General features: G+C 46.2%; 1 protein-coding gene across 4 annotated transcripts in view; it reads right to left on the bottom strand.

The window, feature by feature from the left end:
- Atrnl1 (attractin like 1) overlaps positions 1 to 24239 on the bottom strand; it is a 540797-nt gene that overhangs the window by 11703 nt on the left and 504855 nt on the right. The window contains exon 29 of one of the 4 annotated variants that reach the window (XM_063281046.1): positions 4358 to 24239. This exon is cut by the window's right edge and continues 12638 nt beyond it. The exons of the other annotated variants lie outside the window; for them this stretch is intronic. The gene's annotated coding sequence lies outside the window, so the exon portion shown is untranslated. Of the gene's footprint in view, positions 1 to 4357 lie in introns of those variants that run through there. 4 annotated transcript variants of the gene reach the window in all.

Genomic DNA, 24239 nt, shown 5'->3' with positions numbered 1-24239 from the left:
CAGTAGTGAGTGCCTGTACAGTAGGAAAAGTGAAAGTAGCCAAGCTCACCGCTAATGGCATATCATGGCATCCCACGGAGAAAGCATTGTTAGATTCATGTTACTTATGTCGTGTGGGGCCGATGATCATCTCGCAGTTTCTTAGATAAGCACGCTTTCTCACCCAGTCTCTGCCATGCTCCTCAAGACCATTCTGCTGAAGTGGGTCACGCAGCTATTTTTACTCTGGCTTAGACAGATGGCCCGAGAATCGCAAGTGTGGAAGTGACTCGTTCAGTTCACACAGCTGGTGGGGTGCAGGGACCCGAACACCCCGCCCCTGATCATGGGGCTCCAGCTCTGTTCACTTTGTGGGTGAAGGAAGGAGTATGTAGCTTCAAAATAGGCACCAACTTCAGGATTTGGAGCCAAAAGAAAAGAGCAAAACAAACACTCGTAGGGATGTGAAATCGGCATGGTCAGAGGCACTAATTACTGTCAAGGGTAACAACAGCCACAACAACAAGGCACAGAACAACACTCTGCCACCATTGATCAAAGGCTTGGGAAAGTCGGGCACTGCCCTCAGGATAGCACACACAGCACTGTGTGCATGCATGCAAATAGGATAACCGCACAGGTCAGGCTGATTAGCATGTATGGAGGGCATGGTGCAGCCAGTGTGTGGTAGCTGGCTGTTCCCAGCTGGGGCAAAGGTGCAAGAGCTCCTGGGTGTGCGAACTGTCGCATGCGGGGTTTTGATTTGCTAGCTGGAAAGAGCTTCGGGACGCCTTAGGCCACTGAGAGACATGGAGGGCACCCAGGAGCAGGGGAGTAGCTATTTTTATTAAGTCAGAGAAGCAACAGCAGTGCTGAGCATGAGATGGGGTGCCCAGGGTGGGGATTCCAGAGGGATAATAACAGTAACCAGTGAAGGGTGAGAGAGCAGTCACAGAGCTTTGTGCTCCTAGGGAGGTGGTCTGTAATTTCAAGTCTCGGTGTCTGGAGGCTACTGTGGGCGTGCAGGGGGGGAATGGGGTGGGCATGGGAGGAAGGACACAGTATAAGCATGGCTGTGGCTCAGGCTGTCAATGGGGTGACCTGAGGGCAATGATCTGCAAGTGCCACTGTGCCTCCCAATTACAACCCCAAGGACCAGGCAGGCTTCGCCCAGGCAGGGAGGGCAGCCGGAGGAGCCTCTGGCTCAGTCGCTCAGTGCGTATCACAGCCGAACACGTTTCAGTGTCTGTGGCTGTTGTGTACAAGATTGACAAAAACCAGAAACAGCTGCCACACTGGCCTGATGTCAAAGCCCCAGCAACAGCTCTCCCTGAATGTCCCTGGAGCCCCTGCTGAATTATAAACCAACCCTGGCAATCCCACCCAGGCTCTGTTTCCCTGCTGGAGCCCTCAGCTTCGCCTTTCACGCTCCCTCTCTGAGGTCTGTACAAGAAGTTAGAAGCCTACACAGATGCCTTCTGTAGAACTGGTCCAGCTCATAGACTCTTCTATGATTTCTATGGTTTGAATATGCTTGGCCTGGATAGTGGTACCGTTAGGAGGAATGGCCTTGTTGGAGGAAGTGTGTCACTGTGGGGGTGGGCTTGGAGACCCTCTCCTTAGCCATGTGGGAGCCAGTCTTCTCCCGTTTGACTTTGGAATACGGTAATAGAACTCTCAGGTTCTTCTCCAGTGAAGCCAGCCCTAATTAAATGTTGTCCTTTAAAAGAGATGGCTTGGTCCTGGTGTCTTTCCACAGCAGTAAACCCTGACTAAGACAATCACCATAGCTGGGCAGCATTTGTGGGGTACCTCACAAGCTTTTTAAAAGACCACTGTGTTAAAAACAGATCAAACCACGCACAGCTACCTACATAATGTCAAAATGTTATTTTTAATAATAAACTGCGTTAGTAAAGCAAGCTTGTGGCCTCTAACTGAACTCAGATCAAACCCCCACTTCCAGCCATGCAGTGAAAACAGGAGAGAGATTGTTACAGGGCACCACGATTTCCTATCAATGTCATTGTAAATCTTAGAGCTTAAGTCTTACCAAAAGTTATTATGGATAAATTAAAGGCCAAAGGCGCTTTTAACAACAACTGAGGTGTCTGTAGGTAACTGGTCCTTGCAGTTACCTTTGCAGGAGAGAAGTTCTCAGGACCTGCTCTCCTAGGAACTCCACAGGATGACTGACCTTCAGCCTCTCGGGCATGGGAAAATGAAACTTTCACTCTCTGAAGCAGTTTTGAGCATCTCCCATAAACCCTGATCCTTCTGATGGAAAAAAAAACCCATCATTTTCTTGGGCTTTGTCTTGGGAACAATGAAGGAGGCTGTTGGGCAACTACGAATTGAGAGCTGTCACACAGTCAGCATTGATGGGGGAACTTTCAAGTTGTAAATCATAGAGGATCTGGCTTTGATCTGGAACTTTCTGATGTCCACAGGGATGAACACCGCCCGGTGTTCACACCCAGGTATCTCCATGCATGAGGAGAGTTCTCAGGCCTGGGGTTCAGGGTCCCTGCTGGGCACACACTGTTACTCACATGCACCCCTCCAGGAGGGGCACTCTGCCCACCACAGGTTCCTCATATGGAGTCAGTGAATGAGTTAAGTGTTGGGAGGAGGCTGGCATCTTGGTGCATCTACGTCCTTACAACAGGCTGGCTGGGAATGGAAGGGAACCCAAATGTCATCTGTGGGAGGGTCGGCCCACTCTGCCCTCTTTATGAGGCAAATTCACCTTGGATGCCATCTACCTACTTTGGTAATTGCCTCTGCTGGCACCAGATTAGAAGAACACTTTCAGGTCAGTAAAGGAAAGCGCTTATGATCAGCGGTCGATGAGAGCCCTGGGCTCAGTTGTGCTCTGTAAAGGGTTTTCAAATTAGGCTTGCTCCCAGGTCTGGGCAAGGGGCCAGTTCACCACCCAGCTGCCTCTGACGCTGGCACAGTGGTGGATGCGTTCCCATAATTAGAGGGCAAAATGATCTTTAACAAAGAAACAGAATTTAATATTATATTCTAGAGGCACTGCATCTAAGAGAATGAAGCTGAATGGGAGATTACTTTTATTTTATTTTAATTTCCCCACAAAGCAGTGTGAAAGGGAGAGTCTTCACAGCTAACAGTGATTCACTTATATCCACGATTGCTTCTCTGCCTGGCCACTTAACACCATCATAATCAAAACGGAAGCGGAGTCCGGCAAGCACATCCTCTAGGTAGTCACATCTGACTTCTGTTTGCTCTTTTTGCGTAGAAAGGGCAAACTACGTGTTTTTATTTCTCCAGTCAAGTACTGGATGAGGAAAAATGATTATGAGGAATGAGTCACTAGACTGAAAGACTCTCCCATAGTTCCAGAGAGCATTCTGACGTGAATCGTCACAGCCTCAGCGTGCAGGCCTAGAGAGAGTGCCTCCTGTGTTCCCTAAAGCCACCACTGTCTTATCAAGAAAGAATCCCGCTGTGTCCCGCAGAAGGATTTTCGGATCCACCCCACCCAACGCCAAATGCTGCTTCTTTTACAGGCTACTTAACCTTTCTCAAACATTTATCGTGCGGGATTGGCATTTGAAAAGGGAGGTGAATTGAGAAGTGAAAAAATGCATTTTTTAAACATAAAAGCAATCTGCTCGACTTCCCATCTTTAACATATTGACATATGTTTTGTTCCAGTATTACTTGAAATCAGCTTTGAGATAAAAGTTCATATTAATTATCCCATAATGTAGCCTAATCACTGCTGACATTTTGAGAGAGTTGATACAACCAAGATGGAAACTAAAAAGTGGGTGCAGAAATATGTCATGTATTAATCCCCAAAGCCCCCATCTCCTCCATGAGCTCACTTCACTTAGAGTGGTACCTGACAAAGGCCAGTACTGGAGGAAGTAGGGTGGGGCAGGACTGGACTCCTTGACCCGCTCAGGGGTGGACTCCTCCCTCCCTCAATCTGTCTGGTTCATGAGCCAAAAAGATGTTGGCTATGACTCAGTTTTAATCTTACCATTTTATTAATTTATTAGCCTTTGGTCTGCCACAAGAATAAGACAGGACGCATCAAAGGACATCATTCTCTTTCTCAGTGACCTCCCAGAAAGAAGCACGTGTTAGACCCAACCTCTGGAATCAACCAGCAAACATTGCAAATGTAATAATAAAATGATCGTTTAATATGTATAACTTTCTAAATTCCTGTGAGGAAATAAGGTAAGCCAAACAGCATCTCCCTCTTTAATTTTCCGTTTCTAGGATGACCTTAAACCATTGCTACAGTGTGTGGTTAGTCAACATCAACACTGCAATTTATTTCCCCTTGTGCAAATGAGTGGAAACCGAGATAAACATAGCTGTGATGGAACAGTAGAGAGAGAGAGAGAGAGAGAGAGAGAGAGAGAGAGAGAGAGAGAGAGAGAGAGAGCGCTTTGGATTTTCTCAACTTCTTCAGTACACGTACTCAAAGATGAATTTGTTCAGTGTGCAAGAACACCAACACAGGGCTACGCCTTGTCTTACCACCTCTCCCTTGTGACTGAAAACCATGTCAAAATGTGGAAAAAACAAGTCAAGGGTCAACTTCATAAAGTAATCCTACAATATCATTCCCCTAATAAAGACACCACACACACACACACACACACACACACACACACAATTAGACGGGGCCCAATGAATCTAAAGTTCCCAACCATTCTTCAAGTGCATGTTCACATTTGGAATCGCCGATATGAATGTGGCAGAACTGTTTCCTAGTTTAGAACAATTTGTCTCACTTCTGTTTTTAACAGTTTTTAACTTCTGGGAAGGAAGAGACAGCAGGCATCCCAAACTGAGCCTAGGTCATGGGATTGGAGATCATTAACTAACCAACAGACAACTCTGCTTCCCAGAGTGCACTGAGTCAGACATTGGTTAACAACTTTCCAGACTTTCATACAACATAATTAATACAGTCTCGACCATGGAAAATTACATTTTAATGACTTTCTGTCCAAGTTACATGAATCTTATGTAAGGAAAATCTTAGGAAGTCTAAGATTTCCTTTCTATGCAAGTTATTAAAATTTGTGTTTGAATGTAGCTTTTTTCATTAACATTAAATCAGTTAGCTTTAATTTCTGAAAAAAAAAAAGACTGCTAAGTTTTCCCATAATAGTTTTCACAGCTTTAATTTGCATTCACGGGAAAAAAACACAATAAATTAATTTTCTTTTCTTGGGAAGAATTTGACAAATGCATTAATCATGAAGAAGGCAGATTTGGTTTCCTTTCCATTTTTTTCACGCAAAGATACAATGTGTCTAAGAGAAGGCTGAGTTAACGTTCTTCAAGCAAATGAGATGCGATAATAGCAGGGCATTTGGGGAAGCAGAAAGTGTAAATCTGGAGGACTTAGTCTCCAGTAATACAAGAGCACTCAGGCTCCCAAATGGTCCAGGGAGCCACAGACTGCAGAGAGATTATTCTCATTTTGTCCTTTGGGAACTCCCACCAAAGTCAGACGTCTTCACACACAGAGCAGGTTGTCCCTGAAATCACTTGGGTCCCTCTGAACCCTCCTAGCTCTGCCCTAAGGCGGTGAGCGTACAAAGGGTTTGGATGATGTTGACTCACAGCACGGAAAGCTTTATACAGGATTTAGATAGAAACCAGCGTTAAAACCATTCCCAACACTCACACCGTGCACCGATGCATCTGAGTGCGGGCAGACAACCAGTGGGACACAGCACAGATACGTCTCTCTTTTGCCGTTTGTCCGCTTGTACTGGGGGCATCACACGTTTATAGGTAGTGTGAGTTTGGCCTGCCTCTATGGTTTCAGTGTTTCTTGTGCTGTGTGAAAGGTCTTTCCAAGTCTGACCACAGCAAGATCTCCTGTCTCATCTATGATACTTCCTGATTGTCATTTCATTTTAATGTTACAAAAACACAAAGGAAGTTAAGGAAGCAACCTCGACTGCTTTGTTCTCAGTAAGTAGTCATGATTCTGAGATTCTGAATTATTTCAGTAATTAAAATATTTATATGAAACAAATATATGCCTTACATGCATATATATATACACACACACATATATACACATACATACACACATGTAGACAGCATATACACATATACACACAGCCAGTCTCTCTCTCTCTCTCTCTCTCTCTCTCTCTCTCTCTCTCTCTCTCTCTCAAGTTATATTATGGGATCAGCCCATCAGAACAATTTTGCTACCAGCAGAAATACTTTAAACCTTAAAAAAAGGTATGCACAGTAAAATTCTGTAAAAAAAGAAAGAAAGAAAAGAAAAGGGAAAAAGGGAAATCTGCTAGGTGTGGTGGTACATTGCTTTTAGTCCCAGAACTTGAACTTGGTAGGCAGAGGCAGGTAGATCTCTTAGTTCCCAGCTAGCCAATGCTACATAGAGAGACCTTGTCAAAAAAAAAAAAAAAGATTAAAAAGCAAAACAAAAACAAACAAAACGAAAACCCCTGTTTTACCACTTTAAGCTGTGGTTTGTGGGAGCCCATGCTCAGTGTGTGTGGGGACAAACACTGCTATCCTAAGGAGCAAAAGGGAGCAAAGGGACCCCATGCACCCCTCCCAAGCTCGAGAGGTTCCTTGTGGTAGGAATTCCTTTCTTCCCACTGCCTTCTGCTTCTATAGAATAAATTTACCTTCCTCACACTAATCCACAACTCTTTTCTCTGCACATTATCTTATGAAAAGTTTACTTTGCATATTAGTTTTTAAATTTTGAAGTCTTTTCTATGTCACAATGCACCAGTTGGGAAAAAAAGTCAGTACCAGTGGAATATTTTTGCTAATGATAATCCTCACTGACCGAGAAAAACAACCCTGTTTTCTTGCATGTATTGAAGGGCTGCCTGATTTTATTTTAAGGAATATTTATGTTGGGTTGGCTATTTTTCTTTAGAAACATCCAGCAGTATTAAACTTTAAAACTGTTACAAGATGACTAAGTAGAAACTCATTATTCTGTCTTATGAAAACGTACAAGTCCTACTTAACAAGAATTAAAATATAAACATTTCCCGAGCTTAGACAACGCCTATCTGCTTGTGAAAACATACACAGCGTCTTCACTGCCATCAAGGCACTTCGATAGAAGCACGCGGTTGACAGCAGCTCCGGGCCCTGGTCCTAAGCTATCACTACAGCAGCCCTGGGTGGGTCACGCAGCTCTGGGTGGGAAGGGCAAGCCTTCTCTGTTTCTCTAGGGGACTACACCATCTTGAATGCAGGGAAACTCTCATGTCCAGGAACACTCGCTCCCCAAGCTTTGAAAACAAGAATTTTTGGTAAACTGAACTATTCGTTGAGTCACTCAGCTGTTTCTGTTTCTGTTTCTTTTGGGAAATGCATGGTCATAAAGTGTCCTAAATTTGAGATGATCCCATTTTAGATGAAGTTGTTCACCTTATACTTTATCCTGGCTCCGTTCTAGTTATCCAGGCACCGCACCCACGATGTGGCCTTCTCTAGACATGGGTTTATCTTGGGGTCCATTCTGAGTGCTTTGAGAGGGGTGCATCTGCAACCCACTGCTGAAACCTGACAATCCCTGTTAGCCTCAAAGCTGAGCTGTGAACAGCAGCACGGGAAGGAACCGGGGTGGACTCTGGCGCCAGCACGGTGACCCTGGGACTGGGGACCCTCAGTTTGCCTGGCTGTAGCTAGGGCCTCCTTGCTTGTCCTTTTTTAAAGCGCTGATTTCTAGAGCTTTCTTCTGTGTCTTTTCTCTCATATCTGACAGACACAAAGGGCTGTGTACGCCCTTTAATACATTTTAACTCACATGTAAGCTTCAGGGACAAAATATGTCCCCTAAGTACGCCCTGTGCCCATTTCTTTCAGAAGGTCAACAATTACCGTCCTTTCGTTCTCCATCTATTGTCCCCACTCTGTGTAACCCGCCCCTCATTTCCCAGCCTCTCTGCTTTAAAAAGCCCGCAGTGTGATGGCTGGCATTTGCTCCTGATTAAATAACTGTGTCATCTAAACCTTCTTCCATTCCTGAGGGCCTCCTGTGCAGCTACAGAAATGCCCACTAAATCTCCATGATGCCAGCCAGGAGCTGTGAGCAACTCTGACGGTCAAGCCCACGCTAGATTCTTCAGGTGGTTTTGGCAACCACCTCTGTTACCAGGCTACTCGCAGGTCCTCGTTCTCCTCTGCAGATGATGGACATTTGAATGTCTCCAGATATGCACCAGCTGCAGAGACATGCCTGGTGCTGAGAGGCTTCTCGCAGTCTTTGTCTCCCTGCACCCCGCCCCTCCCCAGGCTGCTTTCTATAGGTGCCCTACAACTCTGGGCTTATGAAAGTATGACTTCGCACCACTGACCACAGGAGCTCCCTGCTAAACACAGAGGGATGTTCTCGGATTCTGGTTAGCCACATATGGGCACTGCAGGGGAAAGCTCACATCTGTCTCCTAACCTTAGGCCTCCTCTTTCCCTTCCATCAGCTCCCTAGATGGTCTCTTGGAAGAGTCTTGGGCCAGGTCCAGAACAATGGTGTGTGTGTGTGTGTGTGTGTGTGTGTGTGTGTGTGTGTGTGTGTGTGTGAGAGAGAGAGAGAGAGAGAGAGAGAGAGAGAGAGAGCATGTGTGTGCTTCTCTGAGTAATAATCTTACCATTACCCTCCTTTGCCCACAGACACTGAAGGACCCTAGGGGCTTTTGCCAGCCTTATACCCACTGCCTCAGGTCAAGATTAGGCCAAGTTCCATTTTCCACCCACAGTTCTTGGGAGGAGCAGGAACATTCTTGAAAAAAACCACAGAATGTACTGATAGTCACCTGACCCTCTGGCCCAGATAGAGTTCGAATGCCTGTCATATGCTTGCTAGCCAATAGAGTCAAAAGTCAATATGCTTAGCCAATAAGTTTAAACTGTAAGCTTGCTGATGTAACCTGTACCCCTAAGAAGTATAAAAACTGCTTGTTATAGCCATTTGGGGTCACCTTCTAATCACTCCCCAGGAGGGGCTGATTGAAGATCAACTCTGTTGTGATGTGCTGGAAAAATAAACCTCTTGTGTTTGCATATCTGTCTCAGTAAGACTCACTTCGAGCCTTACAACATGAGAGCCAGACACAGGGGATCCCAGAGAAGTAAGATCCAAGAGTCATGGTCTCCACTCTAATTTTCGTGTGTCCACTACTCGGCATGATAAATACAGTCGAAAATGCTATTCCAGAAAAAGCTGGAGACCTCTTATCTCACCAGCAATATTAATGTGGTGACCGTCAGCTTACCACCCAGTGAGGCTCTGTCTTTACCTTGTGGGCTAAGTGATGGTGGCTTACATCTCTTGCATTGAGTTTCTCTATTGTTATTTTAAAGCATGGCTATTATTGAGTACACAATGCACCTGACATCTCACACAGACACAGGGGAATGAATATACTGATCTCCATATTATAAAAAGATCCACACATGCAAGGTCACTAGGCGCAGCATGTATTGTCATTATGCAGCATACCACAGTGGCCATATTCTATTCTGAACACTATCTATAGCCCTTCCAAAGTCGGCCAAGTGCTTGCTAACACTTCATCTCTTCATCTCATCCACGAAGGCAGAGGATTCCTAACTCCGGATTGGACTCTGGCTCTGTCTGCACACTGCTATACAGTCCCTTAATACAGTAATGGTTCTCGATACTATCTGATTGAATATGGCCCTTAAAACATGCTATACAAGAGTTAGAGAATACACAGTCTACATGAAGAATGTTCATTAAGCCAATAGGACACTAAGATACAGGAGGAATGTAAGGAAGAACTTGAACGAATGTGCCTTTCACTGGGTATTTCTTACACATTGCTACACGGGGCTACATCTAAGTAGATACAGAGCAACCAACCACGGGGCTACATCTAAGTAGATACAGAGCAACCAACCACGGGGCTACATTTAAGTAGATACAGAGCAACCAAGAATCCCTTAGGTGCAAATGCAGAGAATACAAATGTCTTTAAGATGGTGACTAAATACTTAATAAGACTGCAGCCAATGATGGAGTTTGAACGGATCTAGGATGATTCTAAACAAGAAAGCATGTAAATTTCTTATGATTTGTACAGTATTATGTCTGGAAATTTAATTAAATATAAGATCCATATAAAACCTCTGAGTTTAATTGTTTTTTTTTCTTTGATTTTTGAGACAGGGTCTTCCTATGTAGCCATGGAATTAACTGTGTAGACCAGGTTGGCATGGAACTCACAGAGACCTGCCTGCCTCTGCACCCCAAGTGCTGGGATTAAAGGTGTGCACCACCACCAGCTGGTGCAGAGTTGGTATATGAACCAGAAGTTCAGATAATGTAAAACAGTCTTCGTTTTTCCTTAGTGAGTGTCCCATAGGCTCTTTAAGATGGCAAAGAAGGCAGGATGTCACCGTTCCATATGGTACAGATGACACAGGATCCCTTCCCCATGTCAACTGGATGCCTTTAGACTGATCCCAAACCCTGTCAACACCTGGATGCCCAGAAAGCTCAGGACATTGCTCAGATAGGGCTTTAGGTTTCCTACTTACCCAGAAAGAGTTTATAGCCTCACACTGTGAAAACACTCTCAAATTCCCATCACAGCCCAGAGGTATGAGACCCCCATTATTTCTTTACCTACAAGTCTAGACCTTGAAATTTGATCGCTAGTATGTTGTGCTATTGATAGGTAATGGGACCTTTAAAGGTGGAGCTTCATGAGAGACTGTTATGCACCTGGGTAAGTGTCCTTGACATTATATTGGAATCTGGGCTTCCGTGTATCTTTATGCTGCCTAGCTACCATGAGAAGGGCAGCCTTCTCTGACATATGCCCCAACATGATGGGGGCTGCCTCACTGTAGGTCCAACCAGCAGGTGCTAACCAACTGGTACTGAAGCTTCTGGGCCTAGGGGTCAACAGAAACCTTTCTTATGAATGCCTCAGGTATTCTGTTACAGTAACAGCAAGCTTCTTAGCACACTAGCCTCCTCTAGAGCTCTACCCACACCAGCTGTTCCACTGATAGTCCTCTACAGCACCTGAGACTTGCATAATGAGTCTCAGTGCTAATGGTTTCTTTTTTCTTTTTTTTTTCTTCTTCTTGGTTCTTTTTTTCGGAGCTGGGGACCGAACCCAGGGCCTTGCGCTTCCTAGGTAAGCGCTCTACCACTGAGCTAAGTCCCCAGCCCCAGTGCTAATGGTTTCTATGTCACTGTTTCCACATCTGAGGTGGAAGGCAATCTGGCTGTTTTATCACCTTTGGATCTTCAAATCCCTCACCTTACTATATTTCTGTTGTGTAAATATTCACCAATTAGTTAAAGATCAAATTATTTCTTCAAATTTATGAAAGTAATTGCTTTGAAATTACTTAAGCTTTTCTTGAGATCTCTTAGCTAACCCTATACTCACAAGGGACATCCACATCACTATTGATCTTTTTAGCTGCTCAGAAGGCACGGGAGACATTAGAAAAGAAGCTCAGGTAAGCAGAGGGAAGGGTCACAAAAGGCAGACTACACTGGGGGAGGGCAAGAGGCATTTTAAACAAGGAGTGTAAACACATTGGTCATGATTATTGAGACCAATTCTCTACAAGAAATGAAATTTTACAGAAGTCAATCAACCAGAGAATACGTATTAATAACAGAATTGCTGCTCACTTCTCCTGTGTGTCTGGTTATCAGTTTGAATGGAGATACCAGGTGAGAAAGCCCTGGCCTAAATGAGAGTGGGTCCTGAACAAAAATCTCCCCGTGAGCAGAATTAGGACAGCATTTGGTTGTGGTGGCTTGGCGGCCTGGCAAGCTATTTCACAAGGTCTTTGTTTCTTATGAACTGACATTTGAGAAAAATAAGCAAGAGTTTTTCCTTTTGAGAAAAATAAGCAAGATTTTTTCCTTTTAAAATATTAATCACATATGACTTTCCACTGTATGGAAAGTCTGTAATAGATTTAAATACCCCCGTCATTGAAATTGCACCAAACGAGTCGACGCCGCTGAGAAAACCAAACAGCAAAGCAGAGTACAAAAGCCACTGCATATGAGGAGACTTTCTGAATGTTCACAGCCACCCTGAAGAATGGACATTCCGCTCTACTGTGGAGGGAGAGACTCGGGATCCCAGGGATGGCTGACCAACCCAGGTCACAAAGTTGCTGCAATTGAAGCCATGATCAGCAAAGCTTGACAATATTCCCTGGTACCGTGCCACAAGGCACAGCATCAGGAGCACAGCCATACGTGGGGTGGAGATGTCCTGGGTTACTGTACATGGAAGCACTCTTCCTTCACACTGAAGAAATTAGAATTTGGATCTATTTGTGTGTGTGTCTGTGTATATGTCTCTGTGTATCTCCCTGGGTGTGTCTCTGTGTGTGCTTGCGTATGTCTCTCTGCATCTCTCTGTCTCTGCATCTCTCTCTGTCTCTGTCTCTGTCTGTGTGTGTGTGTGTGTGTGTGTGTGTGTCTGTGTATGGGTGTGCACGCACCACCTAGTGACAATTAAATGATGGCGACCAGTCCAGACTCCAGTCCTACTATCCATAATAAAGTCCCAGACAGTAGAAAATGGAGGAGTGTTGGGAGCATCAAGATCTCAAGTGTGAGAGCAAGTGATTTCTTTGCATTAGTGAAAGAGCTCCAAGCTTCCAGGGCACCAGCAGCCTCTGCCAGCACCAAGTCCCTGGTAACCGGGCGGGTGGAAAAGCAGGGTGTCTGCCTGTGACTTGACCCCAGAGAAGTTTCCTATGATCCGTTTATGACCTCTAGTAAGTATGGAAGTGCAGACCGGAAATCAGTACGGAAACAAGGCTTGGTCAGAGCCTCTCTCAGGCACACACATGCAGTAACACAGAGTCTATGGGGAGAAGGACGGCTGAAACCACAAGCTCACCTTCTCCCTACGAGTTCACGTTCTAGGTTACTTTTGCAAGCATTTCTGTCTTTGGGCTGTATTGGGTACATCCAATAGGCTGAGACTATTTCAATCAAAAGGTCTCTGGGGGTCTGTTATGTCGACTTGACCTGACTTGCTGTGTGGAGTAGCATTGTGAAAATGTATAATGTTATTTACAGTTGACAATTACAATTGGGCCATGGTGAAATCTGAGGGAGCTCAGGAGTGATGCAGAGACTGAAGAGTGGGGTTGTTACCTCCCAGTGGCCACAATCAAGTTGCTGGAGCACAGGCGTGACACTGAGGGTTCAGGCGAGGAGACTGCCCTCTTAAATGCCCATTTGAACCAGAGAGTCCTCTGGAAAGACTCGCAGGAGCTGACTCACTAATGTGCAGCCAACACTTTAACAAGTACTCTAAACGATGCTCAGCTTTGAACAGATAATTGGCCCCATTCTTCCCTTCCCTGTGTCTGTGGCTCCCACTGAAATCAATGAGTGTTGCATATTCAAAAGGGACAGAGAGAACAAAGTTGTAGGTTGAATTAATGGGATAAAGGACTGCAGAGCTCTTAAAGCTTGTGCAATTAAATTGTGGTCTCACACAATTCTCCAGGGTCACCAGCAATTTGCTGGCCTAGGAAAGCCAGCTGACTTCCCTTTCAGAGGTGTCACAATTTATAGAATGCATTTTCTTAGACATTGACACACGGTCATTCTCAGCTCAGAATCTACCTGTTCATTTGGTCTCTTTAGAATTTGATGTCTTGGAGTCTGGGACTCATTCACATGCCCTTAGCCCCAGTTACAACCACCAGTTATTTCAGAGGCAGTGTCCACTGCGAAATCATATGCATGTGAGCACCTGTGATAATCTTGTGTTTCTGTAAAAGCTTTATGCGATACACGTACCGTAAATATGTTTTATTTACTTCCTACGTGATGCTTCACCCATGCATTTTTCCATTGTCTGTGGAAAGCTGTAATTAGCAGGGACTTGGTCACCCCTATCATTACAGCCTCAATATTTGATTTGGCAGTCATTACTAAATATTTTTAATCAACAAAATATTTTTGGTAGCTTCTGCTGGACGTTCACAAAGCCACGAGAACATCTCGATATTTGCCTAAGCAGTTTCTCTTTTGGAACAAAGAGAAAGAAGGTATTATTTACCACCTTGCTTTTATATGTTAATTTCTCTCCAAGTGCTTTCCTTTTCCTCAGCAGTGGAGAGGGTGAGATATAAAATTGACACTCTAGAGAGATTAGCTAATGTGCCAAGAAAATGACCCGGACCCAGGAAGTAGAGCTGAGCCCAGAACCTTCTGTCTCCCTTTCCCCTCAATGGTTGGCTCTTGAGAAACAGGAAAACCAAATGTGAGAAATACATTGATATTCAGTCAACAGGAATGAGGGGGAATGGCAGCTGAAAGTGAGCATCGGGAAGGCGGGGGCTCAGACTGGCCCCTCAGATGTCCACAGGCAGCTGGAAGTCTGGCAGGTGGCTCTGTGGATAGTGACAGCAGGGGCCCTCGTGCTGCGACCGCATGTGGCATGTACGTCTCTGTCTGCTTGGACAACTGCTGCCTATTCCAGGCACACAAGTCCCTGTTCCTCGGAGGGCATGATCTCAGAGTCCAACATCCCCACACCCTTGGGGTCCATGCCCCATTTCCCTCCACCTAGGCAACCCACCTTGTGCTATCTTACTTCCCTAAAACCTGCATCCCGACCTCTTTCTGCCACATCTCAGAGGTCAGTGTCATTCTCAAAGTCCTTAGTACTTTATACTTGATACTTGAACTGCGGTAAGGACCCCAGGTTTGGAGTAACACTTCCTGGGTAGCTGAGGGCAGGCTGGCTGTCCATGACCACTGTGCACCATTTCTGCCTTCTGTGCTGAGTAAGTGCCTGAGCCCTGACCGCCTCAGCCTCATTCAGTGGTCACACTGGGGAGAGAAGAGATGTCCTTTGTTCTGGTGTTGGGACTGGGAAGGCACCCATAAGCGACTGGAGGAAGAACAGCCTTCTGATTGGCTGCTCTTCACCTGGTGTTGTGCCAGCTGAATCCTCTACCTGTGTGACTCCATCTGATTGTCCCACGGCCCCTCCCGGCCCCTTTGGGATTTGGGCTTTTGTCCTCATTGGCAGGATGGATGATGTGGCTTCAGAGGGGTTAAGCATCTTTACTAAAGACGGTATTGCCTGGAGGGCTTGGGTGACTCTGGAGCCCTCTCTGGGGATGTTAGTGAGGGGACATCTGTACAGTTAGGTGATTGGAACTAGGTTTATGATGCCAATGCTGGGGGAGGACAGAATATCCTGTCTGTGGACAGGGATGAGATTGGGAATCCATTTAAATGACATTTTACATATCTACTGCAGGTCAGCATGTAAAGCAGTTCAGTTTCTTAGCCCTCACACCAATAGTTTCCCCTCTCTTGTGCCACGCTCCAGCCACACCCACCACTTCTTAGAGTCTTCACCACGTGTCGTGTCATGTTTCTGCAAAGGGGAATGAGGGGCCACTGGGAGAGCTGGGCGGTCCAGGGAGTCTGCCACAGACATGGCTAATGAGTGACAGCAGCTGGCTCTATGTCCTCAGACCCAGGCCCTTCGCAGCTGCCTTGGCTGCCCTCCCTCTCAGGCGGAAAAGGCCCTGGCACTTCCCCCTTGCTACTCTATGAAGAGGGACTGCGTCCCCCAGCATTTTAGGTGGGTTGTGCCTTGACATTTCCCCCAGTTTCTACAGACTCCAGGCATCATTATGACGCCCCCTAAAGTGATGAGACGTTCCGTGTAAATTTTTTTCTGTTACTTACCAAGTCTCCTATTATAAATAATGCTGATTTGACCACCCCAGTATTTGACCAAATTTCTATTCGTTTTCCCCGGGTGGATTCCTATGAAAACCACAGGGCCTGTGACTCAAGGCCCTTCAGACACGCAGTCCAATTAGGTTTACAAGAAGGCATCAGGCCATCATCACAAAGCCTTCCACAGGTACACCGACATTCAATCCTGCACTAACATGGCCGGTTTGGGTGCTATTATTATTTTAGTGTGTATAATCGATTACTAATTAGACTATAGGATTCTCACTATTTTATTGGTTGTTATTTTATCAATTGCTTCTTTATATGTTTTCCTCTTGTGTATTGATATACTGGATTATCTGCATTGATTTTCATGAGCTTTTCCTACAACAAAACAACGATCTTCTCTGTCTGTCCTGTTCCCCTGGCTTCCTTGTGTGATCTGGCTGTCTTTTTGCTCTTTTGATCAGCAAGAGGTGGCTCCTAGAGCCAGGCTGCAAGTCTCCTGCATTCTCCAAGCCGAATGCTTCCTGTTACCCCAGTGGGTGGGAAGCAGCTGCAGTCAGAAGCATGAGACTGAATCATTCAACAGTCTTAGTTAGCACACGGTGTGGGGGTGTGAAATACAGCAGAGCGGAAGCACACCATACGGGCTCTCTCAAGGTATGCAGACTCAGGAAATGAGTCAGGGACGACTTTCCAGGCTTCCAACTTTCCAACAGAGCACGCAGACAGACGGATGGATCCCTGAGTATTAGGGCTGCTCGGTAAGGAGGGCGAGGAGGTAGGGGCTAAGGGTGAGGCTGGCAAAGCCAAGGTCAGAGCACCCTGAGCTCAGTCACCAGCATGTCCCTCACGCTGTCTGCACAGGGCTTCTGCAAGATGGGCCATAAGTGGGGTGTCCGCTTTCCCCACCCACTGACTCTGCAGGTTAGCATAGCTGCTTACTTCAATTAGGGAACTGGGCCTCAGTTTTATCACCTATAAAACGAGCATGAGGCTGTGATGAGAAAATGAAGTCCCTCTCATGTTATATATGAAGAAATGGGAACGAGGAGACAGGAATTTTTCTGAGTGTATCACAGCCGGTCAGTCTGCTTACTTCAGAAGCTCCTGAGGGAAGGAATGTGTATACAGTCCGAGGGGCCTGCCAAGGGGACCCAGCATGGAGAGAACTTGCCCATAAGCTTGAAGACCCCCCTGAACCCACACAGGTGTGGAAGGGGAGGATCAAGTTCACGAAGCTGCCCTCCGGCCTCCCATGTGCACACTATGTCGCAACCCCTTCCCACTGTTATACACACACACATGCAATATAAATTTGAAAACAATGAAAATGACCTGTGCATTTTGATAAAAAAATATTCAGTATCTTGAGAGAGACAAACAAAATAACATCAGAATCCACCAGCACACTAGAAAGTAAAGGCCAGCAGCTGGCCCAGCATCTTCTCCTTCACACGTCTAATTACTCACTGAGCCTCCAGAGTAACGAGAATGGGCACTGAGCCAAGTAAGAATCCCGAGGGAAAGTCTGCTGGAAACTTTGTTACATGTGCCTACCCCAGTACTGCACTCCTTAAGGGTTAAGGTAGGATACTGCCCAATGCCCCTGCTGTGTGTGTCTGCTGTGGTGGCTTCTCAGGTGTGATCTGAGCACTGACCGTGGGCAGGAACCACCTGTGTGAGTGGAGAGGATGGGAAGGAGGACTGGAGGGAGCACAGGAGGTAGGATGGGGGAGAACAGGAGGGAGGATGGGAGGGAGCACAGGAGGGAGGACGGGAGGGAGGACAGGAGGGTGGCTTGGCTCCTGGATCTTGAGAACAGTAACCGGGAGGTGAAAAGGAGCAAGAGATCTATAAGTCTCCTCTGGATGGGGCGGAATGGTACTGGTGAGAATTGCCTATCAAAAGAGCCCCTCAGGGCTGGAGAGAGGCCTCAGTGGTTAAGAGCCACAGACTGCTCTTCCAGAGGTACTGAGTTCAAATCTCAGCAACCACAAGGTGGCTCACGACCATCTGTAATGCAATCTGATGCCTTCTTCTGGTGTGTCTGAAGACAGCTACAGTGTACTCACATAAAATAATAAATCTTAATAAAAAATAAAGAGCCCCTCGCAGGACTTTGGACATGAGGCCCATGCAAAGTGCATAGGAGAAGGAAGAGCCTGTGTGTGTGAGCCACGCCCTCCCCATGGCTCAGAGCCCTGAGCCTCTGCAGAGGGCTCTTGTGGCCGTGTGGTCTTGTGGATGCAAACAGTTTGGGAGGATGTTCAGCCGCCCTTTGGCTCCATTCAGGCTCCATCCATTCTGTTGGGTAATGGGTCCTAAGGCATCAGGTGAGTGGGAGCGACTGGGCAGTGTTAGTAGTGATAAGCCTTGCCCAGAGATAAGACGCCAGGTCCTCGTGGTCCCCATCCACTCTCACAGGTGGAAAGTCCCCTCCCAAGGTCCACAGAGCAAGCAGGGACTCACCTATCCTGGGCTCTCCCATCCACTTCATTTAGGGAAGATCATGTTTAATGATGCTTAAAGTATCCTTTGGGCCTCGTGATCTCTGCTTAACTACTACTCTCAAAACAGAAATATACATTTTAATCAAAGATTAAACACATTCAGTACATTTTTGTTCTTTCCCAAGGCAAGGTGATTCCCCCTGGACATTCGAGAGCATCACTCTGATAATGTTTGACACTTGTCTGCCCTATTGCGTCCCGTTTTAAAACCTTAGTAAAGTGACAAAAATTCCCGGTAATGTGTAGTTGGCTCCTCTCCTCAGCACACCCGGAGTCTTCCAGGCAGACACTGTTGGAGGGCTGCATGCACTGCAAACAGTGAGAGGTTGAGGTGGAAGGTAGAGCAGGAGACAGGGCCCTGATTCTGAGGTGCCTGCATGCCAAGGCACTTATCCTTTGTCCTATGGCCTTTGTGAGTTTTAGAAATCAGTGTGAGCGAGAAAATGGGAGCACAGTCCCGGTTTCCAAAGTGAAAAAGCTTCTCTGTGTCTTACATTTAAGGACAGAGGCAGGGGAGATACAAAGATTTACTGAGGATACGACAGCTACTGAGTGGCAGACTGGACTGGTAACTGTTCCACAGTGACTTCAACACTAGCAACTGAGAGAAACAAGGAGTACTGGGTGGGGGACTGAACACACACACACACACACACACACACACACACACAGAGAGAGAGAGAGAGAGAGAGAGAGAGAGAGAGAGAGAGCGAGTGAAAGAGTGAGGAAAGCAAGAGAGAGGGAGAGAGGGAAAGCAAGCTCAGTGTCAGAGTCTGGAAAGGTTTGTTTTAATGGGGCCATTTTCTTAAAAAAATAAATTAAAATTCTGAATCGAAGTGTGGCACTGTAAACCAACCCCAACTCTCCCTCTTCCTCTTGCACAGCCAGAGCCCCACGTGCTCTGCTCCCTCACAACAAAGGTTTATTTCACAGGAAGAAACAGTGAATGAACCAAGCAACGTTCTTACCATTAGGTTTAGGAGCAAAGCAGTCAGTGGGGGAGAGATGGCCAGCAAGAGGCAGAGTGTGTGTGCATCAGGGAGGTCTTGGGGATCTGTGAGATGAATGGACAGGGCGCCTCCTGCTCACAGAGTGCACTTGGCTGCTGCTCAGGTGTCCTGAGGAATATATTCACCTGGCATTTACTAAGTGTGTGTGTCCATGGTGGGCAGAATCATCATCACTCTGCAGCTGCACACCCTGGTCCCTGCGACGTTCCCAGCAAAGGGATGGCTAGATGTGATCATGGTAAATACCATGAAGTGGGGACACAACTCCATGTGGTATGAACCAGCTCCTATAACCACAGAGGTCCTTACAAGTGCAAGGACAAGGCAGAAGCAGAAGCAGGTGAGCCATATTGAGCCAGACACTGATGGCCATGAGGATGAGGGCCAAGGGATGCATCGAGCTTTCAATTCTGAAGGTCACGGAAAGGCCCTGCCTAAGTGCCTAGAGTCTGGAAGAGACCTCACAGCAGCACCGGGAAGATAGCACAAGCCCTAACCTCAGAACCCAGCTAGATCAGAGAGGAGCCGCAGATACAGAACAACGCATTTCAGCTGAGGGCTCCGGTCTGAGGTACTTGCATAACCAGGCGTTTCTGCTCCCTGCTCTCTGTAGGAAACATTATGCTGAACCACCAAGTCAGAAAACAGAGACGGAGAACACATGGAACTCCGGTCGAGAACAGCACAGATGTCTCTCCTCTGCCCCATTCAAGATGCCTGCTCGTCTGCAGAGAATCAGGCATCTTGCTAAAGTGAGTCCTGACAAGGTCACTTAATGACCTTGAGAGCCCCACCCCATTCCACTTCAGAGAGTCAAATGGACTCATGCTAAGTACTACTTACTAAAATATTCGAACATTAAAAATCATGTTATTGACTGTGGCCAATACACCTATGAATTCTCATGATGTCACACTAGCCATATAAATTGTTTACAAGTGTGTCGAAATGTTTACAAATCCTAAATCTGACAATAAAATTGGTGCTATATTTTAGAAACATTTCTTCATTTAGATTTTGAAGATTTTCAAGTTTTAGAATAAAGCTTATTTCAGTGCTGAAGTGGAAACTCCTGGTTTCTTTGGAAAGTCAGTTACGTTGAATGACATTTTGCTGGGGCGCACTGGCAAAAGGAGGTCTTGCTAAAGCAGATGCAGGAAAGGACGTTTTGCTGGAGCAGACACATGAGGGGAGCAGGCGTGAGGGAATGTAAGTACGACCTCACAGACAGTGGGAGACGAGTACTGAGCACTGCTTGGGTTTGCTCATCTTGCCATTCTGCCCCAACAATGAGCTTGTATTGGTTTGCACTACATAATCATTGTTGAGCTCAACTTGAGGTAACACAGCCATGGAGAGAAGCTCGCCCAAGAACGGCTTGTGGGATTCCTGAGGCAGCTTGCCCCTTCAGCAGCCTCGCCTCAGGCTGGTTGGTGAGCCTTGCAGTTCCTGCAGGATTGAACTACAGCTGTTGGTTTGGCCTGGTGTCTGCCTGCTGAAAGGACTGGACTGTAGCTGCTGGTTCATGTGTGCTGTCTGCCTGCCTGGAGGGCTGACTGAGTCATATGTGGTGTTTGCTTTGGGGCTGAACTACTGTCCAAGACCGAGCTCACCCCCAAAGAACTATTGCTAAATAGGTCCACTTCCCCCACACCTTAATAACTTTTCTCTTCCACTACCACTGCTGGGTTAGAGGAGAGGTTGAACCCTTATTAAAAGAAGGTTACAAAAATTTTATGCCCACACAGTGCTCAAAACAGTTTCATAGGCCAAGCCCCTTTGCTCATAGTTCATGGTTGGGAGGAAGAGCACCCCCTACATGCTTACCTATTTTTGAGCTAAAGTCCTGTACATCCAGGCTAGCCCCAAACTTGCTTTGTAGTCAAGGATAACCTTGAGCTCCCAATCTTTCTGCCTCTACCTCCCCAGTGTTGGAACGACAGGACTGAGCCTCTTAGTTTATTCAGCACTGGGGACCAAGCCCAAGGCTCTGAGCATGCGAGGTAAACGCTCTACTGAAATGTGTGCCTACCCTGGAGGAAATGTCTCGATGGGTGAACTATCATCATGATGTCTGCCGCTCCCTGAGCCCAACTACAGGGGCGTTTCTTTCCTAACGCATGCACAGCACAGAGAGAAGAATTGAGGTTATGACAGGAACTCTGGCACACAAATGCCAGTGGTGAATTCCGGCTGATTCAGTCACCTTGTGACTACAGTTCTCTTTTCCAGGAGGGGAAGCGGTCTCCTTAGTGAGTGTTAACGTTGTGCCAGTATCAAGGAATAGCAATGGGGGCCAGCACTCCACACCTGGCTCTACCCTTAAGAGCTGTGTGACTTTTGCCAGGTCATTTCAGCACGCTGAGTGCTGAATTCCTCTGTATAAGAGACAGCAATGCCTACCTCAGAAGACTAGGACATGATGGGACAACAGAGACGTGAGTGCACCTGAAGGTTCACTCATATACGCGCTCTACAATCTAAGCAAGTGTTTGTTTCGAATGAGCTGGGTGGAGCTGTGCAGCCCCCGTTACAAGTGTTTGTTTCAAATGAGCTGTGTGGAGCTGTGCAGCCCCCGTTACAAGAGGGACCGGAGGATACAGCTCCCATCCCAAGCCACTCATATTCTGAGAGAAGGCCTGTGCTGGAGTAACGGTGCACACAGTAACAGAAAACGGAGGAGAAACTGGTCAGTTCTCAAAATAAAAACTGTTTAACTCAACGAGAGCAAAAGTGTTCAAAGTAATTCTGTTTCTCCAAACATTGAAAAATTAAATTAATGACCACGTTCACGAAGGGTTGGTTTTTGTGTTATGCAATCCTCTGTGGTTATTTTACACAGAGATATTTGTAAGGGAGAAGAAGGCAGACAGCAGAGCGAAGACGTCCTGCCCAGCACTTCTAAGATTTTCTCACGTACCACAGTGGTCTGCAGACTATGAGGTCTGTATGCTCACTGTATGGGTTTTCTGAGTCTCAGATACGGTATGGTACAGGGGAATAGAAGTCCAGGAAAAACTCTCAGGCTTAAAGCCAATTTGGTTCTTGCTGAAGCAGAGGTTTTCAAGTTTTTTTTTTTTATAAACAGAGCTTTAACATAAAATTGTACACTGTTAAATGCATTGTTTTATTAGTGGAAGCATAAGTTATGGTTATCATGCTGTAAACCAATTACCTTGATAATTGTAAACATTTATTTATTATAAAGTCGATCAATGAGAACAATGTGGCTTTTGTGCTGAACACAGAAATCTGACACTGTATTCATAGTCAAGCCATTTCTAGCCGTTCCGGTCCTACTGTATTAAGACAACTTTGCATTCTACAATTGCACATTAAACAGATTTTTAAATAAGTCCTCTTGTAATCCAGTTCATTCTTCAAATAAGCAACTTGGTTGCTCAGAATTGGAATTAAAGTCTATTTGATCATAAATAATGATCCAGCATTTCTCAATGTCAGGCGGGGGTGCTGGTTGCCAGGGACCATGGCTCTTAGCCTCAGGGTGAGTGGAGGTCCTGGGGAGTTGAACCCTAACAGGTTGACACTCCTCCAGCAGTGTAACTGCAGCATCTTGCTAAACTCTGTGGAAAGGTCTGTCTCAGCTGAGTTTCTTCTTATATGTTGTGGGTTATGCGCATCTGGCAGAGTGGCTTGTGTCCTTGGGAAACCGTAACCGTGACTCTACCTCTCTGCATTTACTCACATGCTGTGGATCTTGGCTATCTTTGGTAACCATGAGCACTAGTGTATTTACTTTAGTGCCTGGGAACTGGTCAGTCCAAGGTGAGGATTGTAGACATTCTGACATTCTTACAGACGTTGGATACTTTCACTTTAGAAGTGCAGTTTGTAGCCACTGAAGGAAGCATAGTATCCACCCTAGCAGTGCCGACACTCAGCAGTAGGAAAAACTGGACTGAATGAACTCTTTGTTTTCATTTCTTAAATTTAGTCCCTCAGACAAGAGAACCTGATTATAGACTTTATTTTCTTTTACAATCATTTTTAAGATGAAAAGCAAAAACCAGACTTAACTACATCTTTAGGAGTTGGGAATTTTTAAGATGAAAAAATAAATTTAACTATATCTTTAGAAGTTGGAAAAATATTTGCTTTCAAAGTTGGAGATCTTCACAGCAGCGAACAATTCTAAGAGTGAACTCTGCAACCTGGCTGTGCTGAGCTTTAGAAGCAAGACAAGGACAAACATGTGCGTAGCCTTGGGGCTGATTTATGAAAGTAGAGATCTCACCCTTAGTGTCCACCACCTGCCACTGGTCCTGTGATAACTCTCCAAGGGACAGCCCTGGGCACTGCAGGAACGGCCAGTAGGAACAAGGATGTCCTGCAGGTAGTAGCCCCTTCCTCTGGGGTAAGAGCCATATTTCAGGGGGTGTGATGGTTTGAACATGCTTGGTCCATGGGGAATGGCACTATCAGGAGGTGTGGCCCTGTTAGAGGAAGTGTGCCGTCCTGTAGGCAGGCACCATCCTGTGGTGTTCTAGTGCTCACGCTGCGCCTTCTGGTCGGGATGTAGAGCTCTCAGCTCCTCCCGCACCAGGCCTGCCTAGATGCCCCCATGCTTTCCACCTTGACGATAATGGACGGAGCCTCTGAACCTGTAAGCCAGATCCAATTACATGTTGTCCTTCTAAGAGTTACCTTGGGCGTGCTAGGCAAGCACCCCACCACCAAGCTGTATCCCAATCACAAAAGAACACACATGGTATGCACTCACTGATAAGTGGATATTAGCCCAAAACCTTGGAAAACCCAAGATACAATCCACAGACCGCATGAAGCTCAAGAAGAATACAGATGCTTCAGTCCTTCTTAGAAGGGGGACAAAATACTTGCAGGTGGAAATATGGAGACAAAGTGTGGAGCAGAGACTGAAGGAAAGGCCATCCAGAGACTGCCCCACCTGGGGATCCATTCCATATGCAGATACCAAATCCAGACACTACTGGGGATGCCAAGAAGTGCATGATG

The sequence above is a fragment of the Rattus norvegicus genome, chromosome 1 (genome assembly GCF_036323735.1).
Source record: "Rattus norvegicus strain BN/NHsdMcwi chromosome 1, GRCr8, whole genome shotgun sequence".
Taxonomy (NCBI): domain Eukaryota; kingdom Metazoa; phylum Chordata; class Mammalia; order Rodentia; family Muridae; genus Rattus; species Rattus norvegicus.
The sequence above is the reverse complement of the archived record's forward strand: the minus strand, read 5'-3'. Positions and strand labels throughout refer to the sequence as shown.